The sequence below is a fragment of the Natrix helvetica genome (assembly GCF_964273705.1).
Source record: "Natrix helvetica genome assembly, chromosome: 2".
Classification (NCBI taxonomy): Eukaryota; Metazoa; Chordata; class Lepidosauria; order Squamata; family Natricidae; genus Natrix; species Natrix helvetica.
In genome coordinates, this window is record NC_138552.1 from 144,179,965 (window position 1) to 144,195,771 (window position 15,807).

Genomic DNA, 15,807 nt, shown 5'->3' on the forward strand with positions numbered 1-15,807 from the left:
TGATCAAGCTGGTAATATTAAAAAATATTGATAGTATTTATGAAACACATATAAAATGTCATTCGTTTTAAATTTAACAGTTATGGGTGTGTTGCATATACAGCATTGAATTAAATATTTACGTGATCAGTATTTATCTGATAAAATGAGACAAAGACTTTGTTTATTTATATCCCACCTTTGTTATTTTTATAAATTAATTCAAGCAGACAAACATACATAATATTCCTTCCTCCTCCTATTTTCCCACAACAGCAACCCTTTCAGTGGGTTGGATTGAGAGAGAGTGACTGCCACCTATTCGAAGAAAAAGTTCTGACCAATGATACTATGTGATTGTAATTAGGGCAATTGGTAACAAGCTTGCATGACGGTTGCAGCAACCCACTGTCATGTGATTGGCATTTGTAACTTTCCCTGTGGCTTCCCACAAGCAAGGCCAATGGGGAAGCCAGCAGAGAAGGCCACAAGTCACTCTCATGAGTCCTCCCAGGTTCCCTACACTTGCATGGCACAATGCCTTGATTCTCCTGGCCTCCGTTTACTTTCATGGTGCTGCCCCCTGATTCGTCTGGCTTCCCTACTTTTGTACACAGCCTGATCAGGGCCCCCCAAGCCTCCCTCCAGCATCCCCCACACTCCATGGTACCACCACCCCCATGACTGTCCAGTCTCTTTACCTGTGATTCCAGTTGTTTCTCACTTAATGGCCGATGCATCTTGGGATTATGACAGCAATCAGGATGGCCAGGATTGCTGTTGCTAAATGTTGTGATCACATGATGTTGCACTTTGCAACTGCATCGCTTAGCAACCATAATCATGGCAGCTCCGGTTGCTGTTGTAACCTGAGGCCTACCTGCAGTATAGTTTAGAAAGTCAGAGTTAATCTACACATTATTATAGTTGAAAGAAATGGCCTTGTTTCTATTTTCTAGAACAAATATATCGGCATGGATGTAAGGATACATCAACAGCTACCAGCTTCTCTTCCTAAACCCAGATATCCAGTTAAGTACCTTCACAGGGCCTGAGCTGTGCTGGGAAGTAATCAACATTCTCTCCATAAATCAACTTCCTTTTCCCTGCCTCTATCATTGCCTTGTTGCATTTGTTATCACAGCCAGGAAATAATTGGATAATTTAATTTAAAGCATGATGAAATCATATCAGGAACATTGGTAGAAAAGGAGAGCAGGCCAGGAAGCAGGAGGTGGTATCATCCCTCTTGTTGCTATTCTTTTACAGTCATGGCAATAGAGAGTTAAAGTGGGTTGTGGATTGCTAAGGCTCTTTACAAAATTTTCTACCTTTAAAGAACTGTTTTTGCTTCGTTGTTTATCTAATCTAGCCATGTTCTACTTCCCTTCTTTTGAAGCAAAGAACTGTATTTTTAAAAATTGTTCACCCAGGAAAAGATAAAGGGAAAAGGAGGGTTACTTTTTAAAAAAAATGTACCTGAGAAACCGAAAAATATAATAATCTTGCCTTGAAAAAGTGGAGGAAAGTCTAAAATGTATATGAATATGTTTTGGGATTTTCTCCCTTAATGAACTTTAATTAATGATATGGTGTATGATTTGGTGTGGTGAGATGTGGTGTGGTTGATATGGTATGATAGGAAAAAAAGATAGTTTGGTGTAGTGGTTAATGCAATAAGCTAGAAAACTGATCTCTGGTCCTATGTTAGGCATAAAGCCAGCTGGGTGACTTTGGACCAGTCACTTTCTCTCAGCCCTAGGGAAGAAGCAACGGCAAACCATTTCTGAGATCTTGCCAAGAAAACTGCAGGGATTTTAAAACTGACTTGAAGTCTCCTCCCCAAATGATATAGCATAATTATTTCTTCTTTTCTTTCTGTGCCAAATTTAGTACATTGTTCATGAAGGCATTGTGCAATGATTATGGTTTACTTTTCTTTTTTTTCCCTCAAGGAAGATATTATAATCTGGAACCCCAGCAAAAATCAACGAATAAGGTAATAAAGTTGCAACGTAAAGGCTCCCTTTGGAAATATTTGTTATAGCCAATTGTTTTCTCACTGCCTAAAATAACAGCACATATTGAGGTGGGGCGGGGAACCTTTTGAACAATTCTGTTGCGAGAACTTTTAAACAAACAGGCCTAGAAGTGCATCTTACTTTTCCATTTGCCACAATACTCTTCCTATTGAGGATACTCTATACAATACAATACAATAGTAGAGTTGGAAGGGACCTTGGAGGTCTTCTAGTCCAACCCCCTGCCTAGGCAGGAAACCCTATACCGTTTCAGACAAATAGCTATCCAACATCTTCTTAAAGACTTCCAGTGTTGGGGCATTCGCAACTTCTGGAGGCAATCTGTTCCACTGATTAATTGTTCTCACTGTCAGGAAATTTCTCCTCAGTTCTAAGTTGCTTCTCTCCTTGATTAGTTTCCACCCATTGCTTCTTGTTCTACCCTCAGGTGCTTTGGAGAATAGTTTGACTCCCTCTTCTTTGTGGCAACCTCTGAGATATTGGAATAATGCTATCATGTCTCCCCTAGTCCTTCTTTCTCTTAAGCTAAACATACCCAGTTCCTGCAACCGTTCTTCATAAGTTTTAGTCTCCAGTCCCCTAATCATCTTTGTTGCTCTTCTCTGCACTCTTTCTAGAGTCTCCACATCTTTTTTACATCGTGGCGACCAGAACTGAATGCAGTATTCCAAGTGTGGCCTTACCAAGGCATTATAAAGTGGTATTAACACTTCACGTGATCTTGATTCTATCCCTCTGTTGATGCAGCCTAGAACTGTGTTGGCTCTTTTGGCAGCTGCTGCACACTGCTGGCTCATATTTAAATGGTTGTCCACTAGGACTCCAAGATCCCTTTCACAGTTACTACTACTGAGTAAGGTATCACCTATACTGTACCTGTGCATTCTGTTTTTGTTGCCTAAATGTAGAACCTTACTCTTTTCACCATTGAATTTCATTTTATTAGATAGTGCCCAATGTTCAAGTTTGTCAAGATCCTTCTGTATCTTAAGCCTATCTTCTGGAGTGTTGGCTATTCCTGCCAGCTTGGTATCATCTGCAAATTTGATGAGTTCCCCATTTATTCCCTCATCCAAATCATTGATGAAGATGTTGAAGAGTACTGGGCCTAAAACAGAGCCTTGGGGTACTCCACTGCATACTTCCCTCCATGTAGATGCAGTTCCATTGAGAACTACACGTTGAGTGCGGTTGGTCAGCCAGTTACCAATCCATCTGGTGGTGATGCTGTCTAACCCACATTCTTCTACTTTATCTAGTAGTAGGTTATGGTCTACCTTATCAAAAGCCTTACTGAAGTCCAAGTAAACTATATCAACGGCATTCCTCTGGTCCACTAATTTTGTCACATTATCAAAGAATGCAATAAGATTAGTCTGGCATGATCTGTTTTTGACAAATCCATGTTGGCTTTTGGCTATTACTTTGTTTGCTTCTAGGTGTTCGCAAATTCGTTGCTTGATTATTTTTTCCAGAATCTTTCCTGGTATTGAGGTTAGGCTGATAGGTCTGTAGTTTCCTGGATCTAATTTTTTCCCTTTTTTGAAGATGGGAACCACATCAGCTCTTTTCCAGTCCTCTGGTAGTTCCCCGGTGTTCCAGGATCTCTGAAAGATATAATTCAGTGGTTCTGAGATCTCGTCTGCTAGTTCCTTCAGAACTCTGGGGTGTAATCCATCCGGTCCTGGTGATTTGAACTTGTCTAGGGTAGACAGGTGCTCACTTACCATTTTCTTCCCTATTTCAATTTGTGTTCCTAATTTTGTGGTGCTGCTTTTGATAGGTTGGACTGTTTCATCCCTTTGTGTAAAGACAGATGCAAAACATGAGTTAAATAGTTCTGCTTTCTCCCTGTTGCTTGTCACCTTCTTGCCACTTTCTCCTAGCAATGGACCAATTGTTTCCTTAACTTTTTTCTTGTTTTTAACATGTTGGAAGAAGCTTTTTTTTGTTAATTTTTACTTTTGTGGCAAGCCTTTCTTCATTGTGAGCCTTAGCTTTCCTCACTTCATCTTTACAGGCTCGGGCTATTTGCTGATATTCTGCCTTAGTTATGTCCCCCTCCTTCCACTTTTTATACTTACTTTTTTTGTCTTTCAGTTTGTCAGATAGTTGTTTATGCAGCCATGCTGGTTTCTTTTGGGAGCTGTTGTTTTTCTTCTTCATTGGTATTGTGTTAGACTGGGCTTTTCTAATCTCATTTTTCAAAATTTCCCAAGCTTCTTGAGTTGTTTTCCCCTCGAGGATTCTCATCCATGGAATTTTTCCCAAGCTCTCTCTAAGTTTATTGAAATTAGTTTGCTGGGGACAGAGATGTTCTGTATCTATTAATTCTCTGTCCCCGCTCTTCAGTTTAAATGTTTATCAAGAAAATCTGTGAATTTAATGCCAAGTAACTCAGTTCCTTTCTTGCACCCATCTCTGTCCCCAGCAAACTAAAATTCATAGGGTTATAAATGCATGTAACATAGATGTGTGTGTGGGTAAGATTATCACTCCTGCTGTCAAGCAAAACCAAGCATGTAATAGTGATTGTCATACCATGTGCATGAATCACACAAGTGGCAAGAAAATAGGGGCAGTCAGGCAAAATACAGGTTATGTAGACAGTAAACACAAGGTCAATCAAAATGGACTCAAATGTCTATATACCAATGCACAGAGTATGAGGAATAAACAGGGAGAATTAGAAATTCAAGTAAAAGAGGGCAGATATGATATTATTGCCATTACAGAAACTTGGTGGGATGAAACTGACAAATGGAACATACAGCTAGAAGGATTTAAATTATTTAAAAGAAATAGACCAAATAAAAGAGGAGGTGGAGTTGCACTATATATAAGAAATAACTACGTCTCTACAGAAATAGAGCACAACAATAATGAGAACTATCTTGAATGCATTTGGGTCAATATTAAAGGTTGTGGGGGAAATGACATTGCCTCTTTCTGCATTCTATCAGATAAAATGTATCTTTTATCCTGTTTCTAAAAGTGCAGAAGTTTTTTGGAAGTATTTTTAGTATCTCTGAAGACTTAGGAAGAATTAGGAAGCCAGATGTTCTTATTGCCATCCAAATGTGTTCTTCTGAAATAGAGAAAAAATTATAAAAGCAATTTATGACATAGTCTCTCTCTCTCTCCCTCCCTCTCCCTCTCCCTCTCCCTCTCCCTCTCCCCTCCTTCCCTCCCTCTCTTCCTCTTACACACACACACACCCCTGAATTATAGATCTAATGAATTTTTAATTTATTTATTTGCAGTTTTTTTAAAACATTCATTCTTTAGATCAGTGTTTCTCAAACTTGGCGACTTTAAGTCCTGTGGACTTCAACTCCCAGAATTCCCCAGCCAGCTATGCTGGCTGGGGGATTCTGGGAGTTGAAGTCCACAGGACTTAAAGTCGCCAAGTTTGAGAAACACTGCTTTAGATTGTCCTGCAGAACATTATTGTTTCTACTTGGCTTAGAAACACGACAAATGGAATTATGATTCCAATAAAATCTAAGGTTCAGATTACAGACACTGAAATATCAAAGAAGCCAGCCAATAAAAATATTTAAAATATGTTGACCTGAATATAAGCAGAATGAAATCTAGCAGTTAACATTTTAAACGAATATTTGAAAATGCTTATCTTTATGCATCACCCTTCATATTTACTTATTTATATTTATTTAGTTGTATCTTGCCTTTATTATTTTTTACAAATAACTCAAGGTGGCAAACATGCCCCACACAACTTCTTTCTTCTATTTTCCACACAACAACCCACCTGTGAAGTGGGTTGGGCTGAGAGAAAGTTACCTGACCCAAAATCAACCTAAGCTAAGGGGGGACTTGAACTCACAATCTTTTGCTTTCTAGCTTGGTGCCTTAACTACTAGACCAAACTGGCACTTTTTCCATATGGCTACTCTTAGAAGGTCCTGATCACCAGTCATCCTATAACCAGAAGCTCTCTAATCCAAGGGATCTTAAGGGTAGGCCTGCAAGAAAGGCCTCCAGGATGAATTGAGAAGACAGTGGTTTTCATACTGGTTGCTGTTAGAATGGCATCTTTGTAGGACTGCCTTTAGTTTTGCACCTATGTTTAGCCATGGTGACACCTCATTATCTCTTGTTATTAATAGCTTTTCTCTGAACTGTGCATTTAATAATTCTGTGCCAGTTTTTCATTCACACTAAAATATTTCTCTCCCTAAAGAGAAACATGTAGGCATGGGTGGGAGGTAGATTTATGATGGTTACATTATTGTGATGACTTTCCTTGCAGTCTTCCCTCTTCAGCTTCCTTGGCTTTTCAAGGAAGTCAGAACTTCAAAGAACTCCACTCACGGACCTTTTTTTCAGACCAGGAAGTATGGACAGTGAAGTGGGCTGCTGAATAATAGAGTTGTGGAGCAGAATGTTATCATTTTATATCATTTGCAATAACAATGTAAGCTCAGATAACTACCAGAAAAGATTCTGAAGAAATTCTCAATCATTTTGAGAATTAAGTTACAAGACAAGCTTTTTGGGGGGAGGGGGGAGGAGGCAAAAGAACTTTTGAGGAACTGGATCATAATTTTTAGCCTGGTATTAATATTTGTATGGATTGTTGTAGAACCATTGATCAGTAACATAGGCTATAAGCCACGACTATCATTTTGTTCCATTTCTTCTTTTCCTTTCCTTTCTTTTTCTATCATATGAGTTAAACCACAAACCTATCTTAGAAGAGAACAACAGAGTTGGAAATGACCTTGGAGGTCTTCTAGTCCAACTCCCTGCTTAGGCAGGAAACCCTGAACCACTTCAGACAAATGGTTATCCAACATCTTCTTAAAACCATCCAGTGTTGGAGCATTCACAACTTCTGGAGGCAGGTTGTTCCACTGATTAATTGTTCTAAATGTCAGGAAATTTCACCTTAGTTCTCAGTTGTTTCTCTCCTTGATTAGTTTCCACCCATTGCTTCTTGTTCTACCCTCAGGTGCTTTGGAGAATAGTTTGACTCCCTCTTCTTTGTGGCAGCCCCTGAGATATCGGAACAATGCTATCATGTCTCCCCTAGTCGTTCTTTTCATTAAACTAGACATACCCAGTTCCTGCAACTGTTCTTCATATGTTTTAGTCTCCAGTCCCCTAATCATCTTTGTTGCTCTTTTCTGCACTCTTTCTAGAGTCTCCACATCTTTTTTACATCGTGGCTACCAAAAATCTTCATCTGGTAAAATATTCCCTCTATGACCAGATCCTTGCATACCTTTGCTATTGTATGTATTTATCTAACTGCCCTCTCTTTCAGAAATCCAGACCTCTTCTTTAGAGTAATGACATTTCCAAACATCTCCACTTGTCATCTCTTTTCTGTCTTTCGTAATACCACTATTGGTAATGAAGAACAACCCGAGAATTAGTTAATCTCAGGAGAATCAGTGAAATGTAGGTTCCCCTATTTTTTTGGACGAGAGCCTACTGTGAATCTGACTGCTTCCTTCTTCTCTTTGCCTTCTCCTCAGGTGGTTGAGAGGACCCATCCTGTCTTGGCTCTGATATTTCCTCTCTTGCTACTGTTGTTGATGTTGCCGCTGGTTTTCCATTGACTTGATTGATTTCTTGCTGACAGGCACATAAATCATGTCCATTCATAACAGCTAATGTCAGACTTTGCCTTGTACGGACTATGCCTTGGCCATGACACACTTAATGCTGTATGTGCTCTGTTAGAATGTTAACTTTTTCAAGTAGCAATGGCAGTGGCATTGGGGGTAGTAGGAGGGTGGTACAATTTTGATGGAAGTATTTTGTTTGAGTTAATTTTTGTGAGTAGAAATTGTGGTTATCTATAGAATAGATGTGGGAGGAAAAATACCTTGCTGCCTTTGAGATGTGGAAGGGTACATTGATGAAAGATGTTTTATTATTTTCTCTTTGATATCTTTCTTATGGTTCAGTATTGTACACAAACCATTTTAATAACTGAAAAATGGGGGTGGGGGGTGGATTCAGAATGTAGCTGCTTTTGTGAAAAAATGTGAGAAATCCATCTTTTTTCTTTTCATACACATACCAGAGAAAGAAAGAAATGTTTTTGTACACATTAATACTGACATTTAGGTGCATTATCATTTATAAATAAATCATGATAAAACTTTTCAGGAATGTATCGGTTCATGTGGGATACTGTACGAGCCATATATCTGCTAAGAAAGCAAAGAGTACTTCTCAGCATAATTTCTAGGCTATAGGAATTGTCCACAGAATTAGTTTTTTGTGCAGTTCAGGTCTCCTTATTTTTGTCTTCGATTCTATGTTTTCTCAAGACTTCCTTCTGTCTTCCCACACAAGTGTTTTTTTTTAATTAAATGTTTCAGTTTGCTATTCAAATATTGTTCTTTTTTTTAAAACAAAGTTTTATTGGTTTTTAAAGAAATAATATAGGAAAAGGGTAAAGAAAAGGTTACAAATTTTGGCAGTTGCAATGTGCGGCAGGAGTCCCCTCCCTCCATACTCATAGAATACAATTACAAAAAAATTCAATACTAAATAACAATATATAGTCAGCATGTAAATTCAGTTAATAATTTCGATCAATTTATATCAAGTGGATTTTCTTACTCATTTTTGTGATCTGAGTTTTCTTGGTATTGCCCCTTCTCCCCCTGCCAGCAGAGCTCTGGCCCCTCCTGTGTCCTGCATGTCTGTTGTAGGATCATCTGATTTATCTAGGAGTACTTTATTTTTTTCCATAAAGGCCTGCGCCTCTATGGGTGTATTAATTCTAACTCTTGTGTCCTCCCAGAATATTAGCATACCTTCAGGCATCAACCATCTGAACCACACCCCCTTCTGGTATAGTTTCTTCGCTAATTGCGAATAGCTTTTTCTTTTCTCCCTCACTTTCTTGGGGATCTGTTTCAGGATGGTTATTTCCCTATCTTGGTATTTCAAAGCTTGCCCCCTTTGTGCACTCAGAATTTCATCTCTTGTGATTTTTCTGAGAAATTTAATGTGTACCTCCCTGGGTACGTTGTGTGTTCTAGCATAGGCCGAGTTCACTATATAAACCAAATCTAGTTCCCACCCCATCTGTTGTTTCTCTTTCTGAATGTATTCAGCCAAAATACGTGTCATAATGTCCCTTATATCTTCATCATCTGTCTCCACCACATTTTGAAATCTAAGGTAAAAGGACATTCTCTCAAATTCTATTTTCATCTGTTGGGTGTCAAGTTCTTTGTTCCCCTTGTGCACCCCTTCCATCCCCTCCCTCATCTCAGCCATCCCACCCTCCAAAAGATCCAGTCTCTGTGAGTTTTTGTTGATCTGGTCCTGGTTCTCTTTAATTTCTTCTTTCATCTCTTTTAATTGTCTTTTAATCTCCTCTTGTCCCTGTAAAATTTTGTTGAAACATTTGTTGGAATTCAGTCTCATTGGTTTTGGGTTGCATCAGAGATGTTATCGTTGATTGTGTATTTGGACTGGATGTTGTAGATGTCGGGGCAGAGGCAGCAAAGCCAGGCTTCCCCGGAGATGGTTTTTTACATGACATTATAGAGTTCAGTCAGTACAGAGAATGATCAGTCAGAAAGGTAGAACTGCCAAGAGAGTTCAGGAGACAAAAGGTCCAGGAAGAAGAGGATTTTTCTAGTCACACTGGCAATAGAGTAAAGTTTTTCAGTCCAGGGAGTCCAAAAAAGTCACAAACAACAAGAGATTTATCTGAGTAGCATGGAGACAAAGACCGGATGCCTGAAGTTTTATAGGTGGAGTCAGTTTTCACTGTTTATGAAGACAACGGAAGTGTGCCATCTTGCCCTGCCAGCTTCGGGCTTAGGAGGCATAACAGAAGTTTCAAAGTTTCCAAAGTTTCCAGATCATCATTCCATTATCAGTTTAAATCCGAAATTCACCTTTGCTAAGAGCGTGGTGTCATTAATTGGCTCTCTCCCTACCTCCTCCCCCAAGGGCCAAAAGCAACAATAGTTAACAGCCGCCTGTCCGAGGGGGGGGGGAAATCCCCCTCCCTCCAGCCGCGCTTCTCAAAGCCAAGCCGAAAGGAGATTTTAAATAGCTGGCAATTTCTTCCGCATATACAAAGGGAATGGAGAGTGGATTCCGCCTCACCGCACCGCAGCTGCGTCCTTCTGAGTGTTTATTCTTCCCGCTGCCTCACAGCGAAGATGCCGGAGCTCCTCCCCATCATGCTCCCCAGTGCCTGGGGCGATGCGGCCCCCCGGCCGCCGCTGACTCGGAGGATCCCCCGCGGTGCTGCCCCTCTGGCAGGAGCCTCTACAGGGCGTCCTGTGCCCCCCAAGGAGTGAGGGGCCCACCGGGAAAGCGCGGGGCAAGCAGAGCCTGCCCGTTGCCATCAGCAGCAGGAACCAGAAGTCGCTATTCAAATATTGTTCTTGATACACTTGATCAATGCACTTAATTTCTGTAGACAAGCAAGATTTACAGCTTAGATATGAGTTGGATTGCCTAAACAGATACACTATCCAATGCATGCTGAAGCCTAAACACAGAAGCTGCCAACTTATTTCAATGAATGCTTTTCATAAAACAAATAAGTTAATGAATTCTAGCAAGTGATAATAGGTTAGAAGAAATGATATATACAAGAATCATACAATGAAGATTAAAATTATATATTATAATCTTCCATCCTCCCAGAAGCCCAGGAAATAATACAAGATTTTCTTCTTTCCTTGAATTTTTCCAAGTGTCAGTGATTGTCATTTCATTTTATTGCATATTAATGAAAGAAATGGCTTGAGCATTGGAAACAATCAAGGAAAAGGAAAAAAAACCCACAAACATTTTATTTGTATCCTTGGTTGGCTACCTGAAATATGAAGGTAATAGCTCTTCCACATGCTCATAAGACAATGTAAGGAGCTAGGCTATATAAATTGCTTCTAGATGGGTATGCAAAGTGGGATATAAATGTTTAAACAAATGAATAGTTTTGTCATCTTTCTTTCTTTGGTGTGAGAATTCGGTACATCGGTACACTTTCATGGCAATGAGAATTGTACTAAAAAAATCCACTTAATACTAGAGGCAATGTAAGGGCTATCTGGTTGCCTTCATCCAAAGAATATATTTAAGATATTTCCAAGTGTGATTCTTCACAATAATGTTTGTTGACCTTTTCTAAAAAGTGGCCTGTGACCAGTGGTGGGTTGCAGGTGGTACGCCCTGGTTACAGGCGTACCGGAGTCAGCCCGGAGCATCAGATACCGTTCCGGTATGGTGCTCCGGAGGGCCCACCCAACCACCCAAGCTCCTTACCTGTGTTTTAAGGCTTCTGCGCTTCTATGCATGTGCATGGCGCATACAGCGCCCGTGCAATGCTCTGCGGAGCACCTGGAGCATCACAGAGGTGCTAAAACGCATTTGAAACCCACTACTGCCTGTTACTTATTAGGACATTTAGGACTGGCTGTTAATTTAGGCAACCTATTCATAGCTGAAAGTGCTGAATGCTAGATCACAATGGGTTCCAACAGCTTTGAAAGGGGGGACATAAACAATATGTTACCTGCGGGATCGCGTCCTGCCCCATACATCCCTGCGACCCATTCGCTCACACAGAGAGGGGCTACTCCGGGTGCCGTCCTCTAGAGAGTGCCAGAGGGCGGTGCCCAGGAGTAGGGCCTTCTCTGTGGTGGGCCCTACCCTTTGGAATGACCTCCCCACAGACATCCGGACAACAACCGACCTTCGCTCCTTCCGTATGAAGCTGAAGACCTACCTGTTTCGTCAAGCCGGCCTGGCATAACGTTACAATCTTGCCACCCCAGGTCATTTTATAATGGGAAATTTTGTTTTTTAAAGTTTTTAGAGTTTAATATTTTTGGGGTTTTAAATTTTGTAAGTATGCTTATTTATGGACTTATTTTTACCTCCTCTGCACGATATATGGTGCTATCTTGATTATTGCTCTGTACGTCGCCCCGAGTCCCTGTGGGGAGAGGGGGCGACTAATAAGTTCAATAAAATAAATAAATAAATAAATAATATAATTTAAAGAGTTTTTGTTTTGAAAGAAGTACATTTTTTTTTGTAATCTATGGTCTACCAACGTCCATGCCAAAATTTCTGTTGACTTTAATAAGAAAGCCATAAAATGTTAGGATCACTGCCTAACATTTATTATCTAAGTGCCTGATACTTCATTTTTGAACCAATGGAATTGTTCAGAAATGAAGTAATTGGACATAATAATAGAGCAATATAATTAATAAGGACAAAATAAAATTAGTGGCTGGCTATCATTTTACAGTGATTACAGATAATAGAGGATTCCAAAACAGAGTAATCTGGACAAAGTCTGAGGGATTATATATATAACAAACTTTTCAACTGTTCAGTTAAACTAGAAAAATAAGGAGATGCCCTTGTAGAATTCTTCTGAGATTGATCCTGAACATGGCTTCGATCCCTGGTCACCCCAATCATTGAGGAGCCATGTTTGTTCCCACTCTTTCAATTACATAATTACACATTGGGTCTGGTATTAGGTCAATTACAGCAGTCTCCTCAAAACTGGCTCCCTCCGAATGTGTTGAGAAAGCAATTTTCAGAATTATAAGTGTTTCTTAGAATAGAATAACAGAGTTGGAAGGGGCCTTGGAGATCTTCCAGTCCAACCCCCTGCCTAGGCAGGACACCCTATACCACTTCAGACAAATGGTTATCCAACATCTTCTTAAAAACTTCGAGAGTTGGAGCATTCACAACTTCTAGAGGCAAGTTGTTCCACTGATTAATTCTTCTAACTATCAGGAAATTTTTCTTCATTCTAAGCTGCTCTCCTTGATTAGTGTCCACCCATTGCGTCTTGTTTGACAAATATGAATTGTATGTTGTTTCAAAATAATTATGATAAAACTTGGAAAGAAATGTACGAACCATATGTTTAGATGGAGAAAAATACACAATTATCATTGTTGGAACATTTCCATGATTAAGATAAATGTCTTGTTTGAATGTCAGTCTTGACGTCTGATGTACTAGTTAAACAATGGCAGAAAGACATATCTAAATTTGTGTGCCAGGGGGAAAACCCCACAAATTAAATATTTGGCATTACAAGATGCAAAAGAAAGAGGAGGATTGAGATTATCTGATTTTAAACTATATTTTGCAGACTGCTGTTTGGTCTGGATGAAAGAATTGATGTTGCTGAGAAACAGACCTTTGGCATTAGAAGGGCATAATTTAAGATTTGGTGGTACAGATATCTATGGTACGGTAAATGTGGGTTTTAAAAATAATTTTGTTAGATGTGCCACAATGAGAATATGGGACAGATATAAAATTGTGCCCAAAAATTCTTGTGGCTCTCAGCACAAGGAGCATTTTATAGAAGAGAAATGATTACTACATGTAAATGGGTGACTTACTGTGATATATTAGGATTTGTTAAGAAAAACGTAGAATAATAACAATAATTATCTATTTATCTATCTATCTATCTATCTATCTATCTATCTATCTATCTATCTATCTATCTATCATCTATCTATCTATCTATCTATCTATCTATCTATCTATCTATCTATCATCTATCTATCTATCTATCTTTGTGCCTGTTCCCAGTCTCTCAATCCTTTTCCCCCCATTTCTGGCTTCCTAGATTATTCTACTATTTTTTGGCTTCTGCCCATGATCTTAAGTGTTTGTGCTTCTCCCCATCAGTTTGATCCCAAGGCAGAGTTATGTTTCATGGGTAGTATCAAATTGGAACTGTTTCCTCTTTTCTTACCTTTCCTCCTATTAAATCAGGTCAATCAGAAGAACAAGCTTGTTTGGTAAAATACATGAATAAGAATGATTTTGCTTTTAAGTAGATGGGCATTTGACCACCTGATTTGGTTGTTGGAGGAAAGAACAATATTTACAGGAAGCTAAGCTGAGGAGAATGTCTTTCAATTTTCTAAATAAACTCCTCAGATCTCCTCTGTAGAGTTCCAAATTGATCTATTTATTTTCCTCTCGTGCTTCAACAAATCCCAGTGGCTTTATATTAACAGCTTGCTGGTTATCCTGGAATGAAGGAAGAAATGTTGAAATTCTCTATTTGCCTGCTTCAGTACATGTATGGTCTGTTGATGATTATAACAAATATGTGTTCATTTAGATTTTACATCTGGACACTTCAGCACCACCATTATTTCTGTTACCCTGTCACTCCAATGAAGTCTGAAGATGATTCATGATTGACTGCAAACTCCTTGAGCTCAAAACAAAAAGGTTGAAGTATAAAATTACTGATCTGCCATGGACTGATTGTACAATAACAAAAATCCTGTCTTTGACCATAGAAAAGAGGAATAAAACAAATTGTTTTGTCCCCTTGTCTTCATCCTCATTTCCTGTTGTGTGAAGCTGTTATTCATGTGAATGGGAGCTGAAAATGTATAAAACACCTTTCCCCTTAATAGGCCTGAATTTCAAGTGGCAGGAGGTTCTGCAAATGAACATATGAATCATTTACATGCTCTACAAAACTATAGCATTTCAGAGAAATAAGTAAGTCTCCTGTAGTTTCAAATATACTACAGTTGACCTGGAAATCAATCAGATCATCTCTTGGATGCAGCAAGCCACATATGATCATAGACATGAACACCAAATTGTCAAGTTCTACAGGTGCAGATGGGCTATAGTCTAGTAATTGTTATTGAAAAAACCCCTTTGTATAGCAGGTGAAAATACAAACCATAAATGTATCCCACAAAGATAGCTACTTATCATATATTTTTCTCCTGTGATGGGGTGGCAGACAGAGGACCTATATCTGTATCACACTACATGTATTTTGCAGAAGTGATGTTTGCTATGATTTTTTCTGACCCTCTGACAGGCTAGTTATCAAAATAATCTTAAAATGCTGTTTTACTGCCTTGGATTTGGTTCTGTTTGTCATCTGAAATAAAGAACCAAATGCTTAACTATGCACCAGTAGCTGCTGTGAATAACTTCATGTCGCAAAGTATAATTTTGGTGGCTCTTTGGTCTAGTGTTTATTGTTGGTTTGATGTTAATCTTGGAGTTAATCTATGTTTATCTGGATACTGATTGCAGGTGCGGAAGTGTTTTGTTCTTTTTGCTTTGGCTAGTTGATTGTCTCTTTTGCATTAAGCCAACAATAAAGTAAACAATACTTTATTGCCAAGGTATTGCCAAACAAGCCAAGAGTAAAACAGTCCAACCAGAGAACCTCTAAGACAGTGGTTCTCAACCTGTGGGTCAGGACCCCTTTGGGGGGGGGTGTCGAACGACCCTTTCACAGGGGTCACCTAAAACAATCGGAAAACACATATATTCGATGGTCTTAGTAACCGAGACACCAATTTTATGGTTGGGGGTCACCACAACATGTGGAACTGTATTAAAGGGTCGCGGTATTGGGAAGGTTGAGAACCACTGCTCTAAGATGACCCCCACCATTATTGGGTCCCTACTGTCTGGTGCATGAGCAAAGCAAACCGGTTGTTCAACCAGTTGGAACCCACCCCTGACCCCCACCAACACTGTCAGGCAAGCCAGTGGAACACAAACTGAGAGCAAGCTCCACTGGCTACTAGCACTGATGATGTTATGTTACTTAGTTTGGGTAATGAAACATCTGCAAGAAAACAACCAAGCTCAGAGAGCACCAAGTACCCCTCATTTCAACCCTGTTACAAATGTTTTCCTTTATTCATATGACATGTGACCCCTTTCATGGTTTATACGTATGATCACAAAGTCTGATGGTGCTTGCAAACCAATGAAAAATGTT

General features: G+C 39.4%; 1 long non-coding RNA gene across 1 annotated transcript; it reads left to right on the plus strand.

The window, feature by feature from the left end:
* Positions 1–1,073: 1,073 nt before the first annotated feature.
* Positions 1,074–14,796, plus strand: LOC309387911. The gene is made up of 3 exons (XR_014174688.1): positions 1,074–1,435; positions 1,939–1,978; positions 14,161–14,796. It is a non-coding gene; the product is annotated as an uncharacterized lncRNA (long non-coding RNA).
* The last annotated feature ends 1,011 nt before the right edge of the window (positions 14,797–15,807 follow it).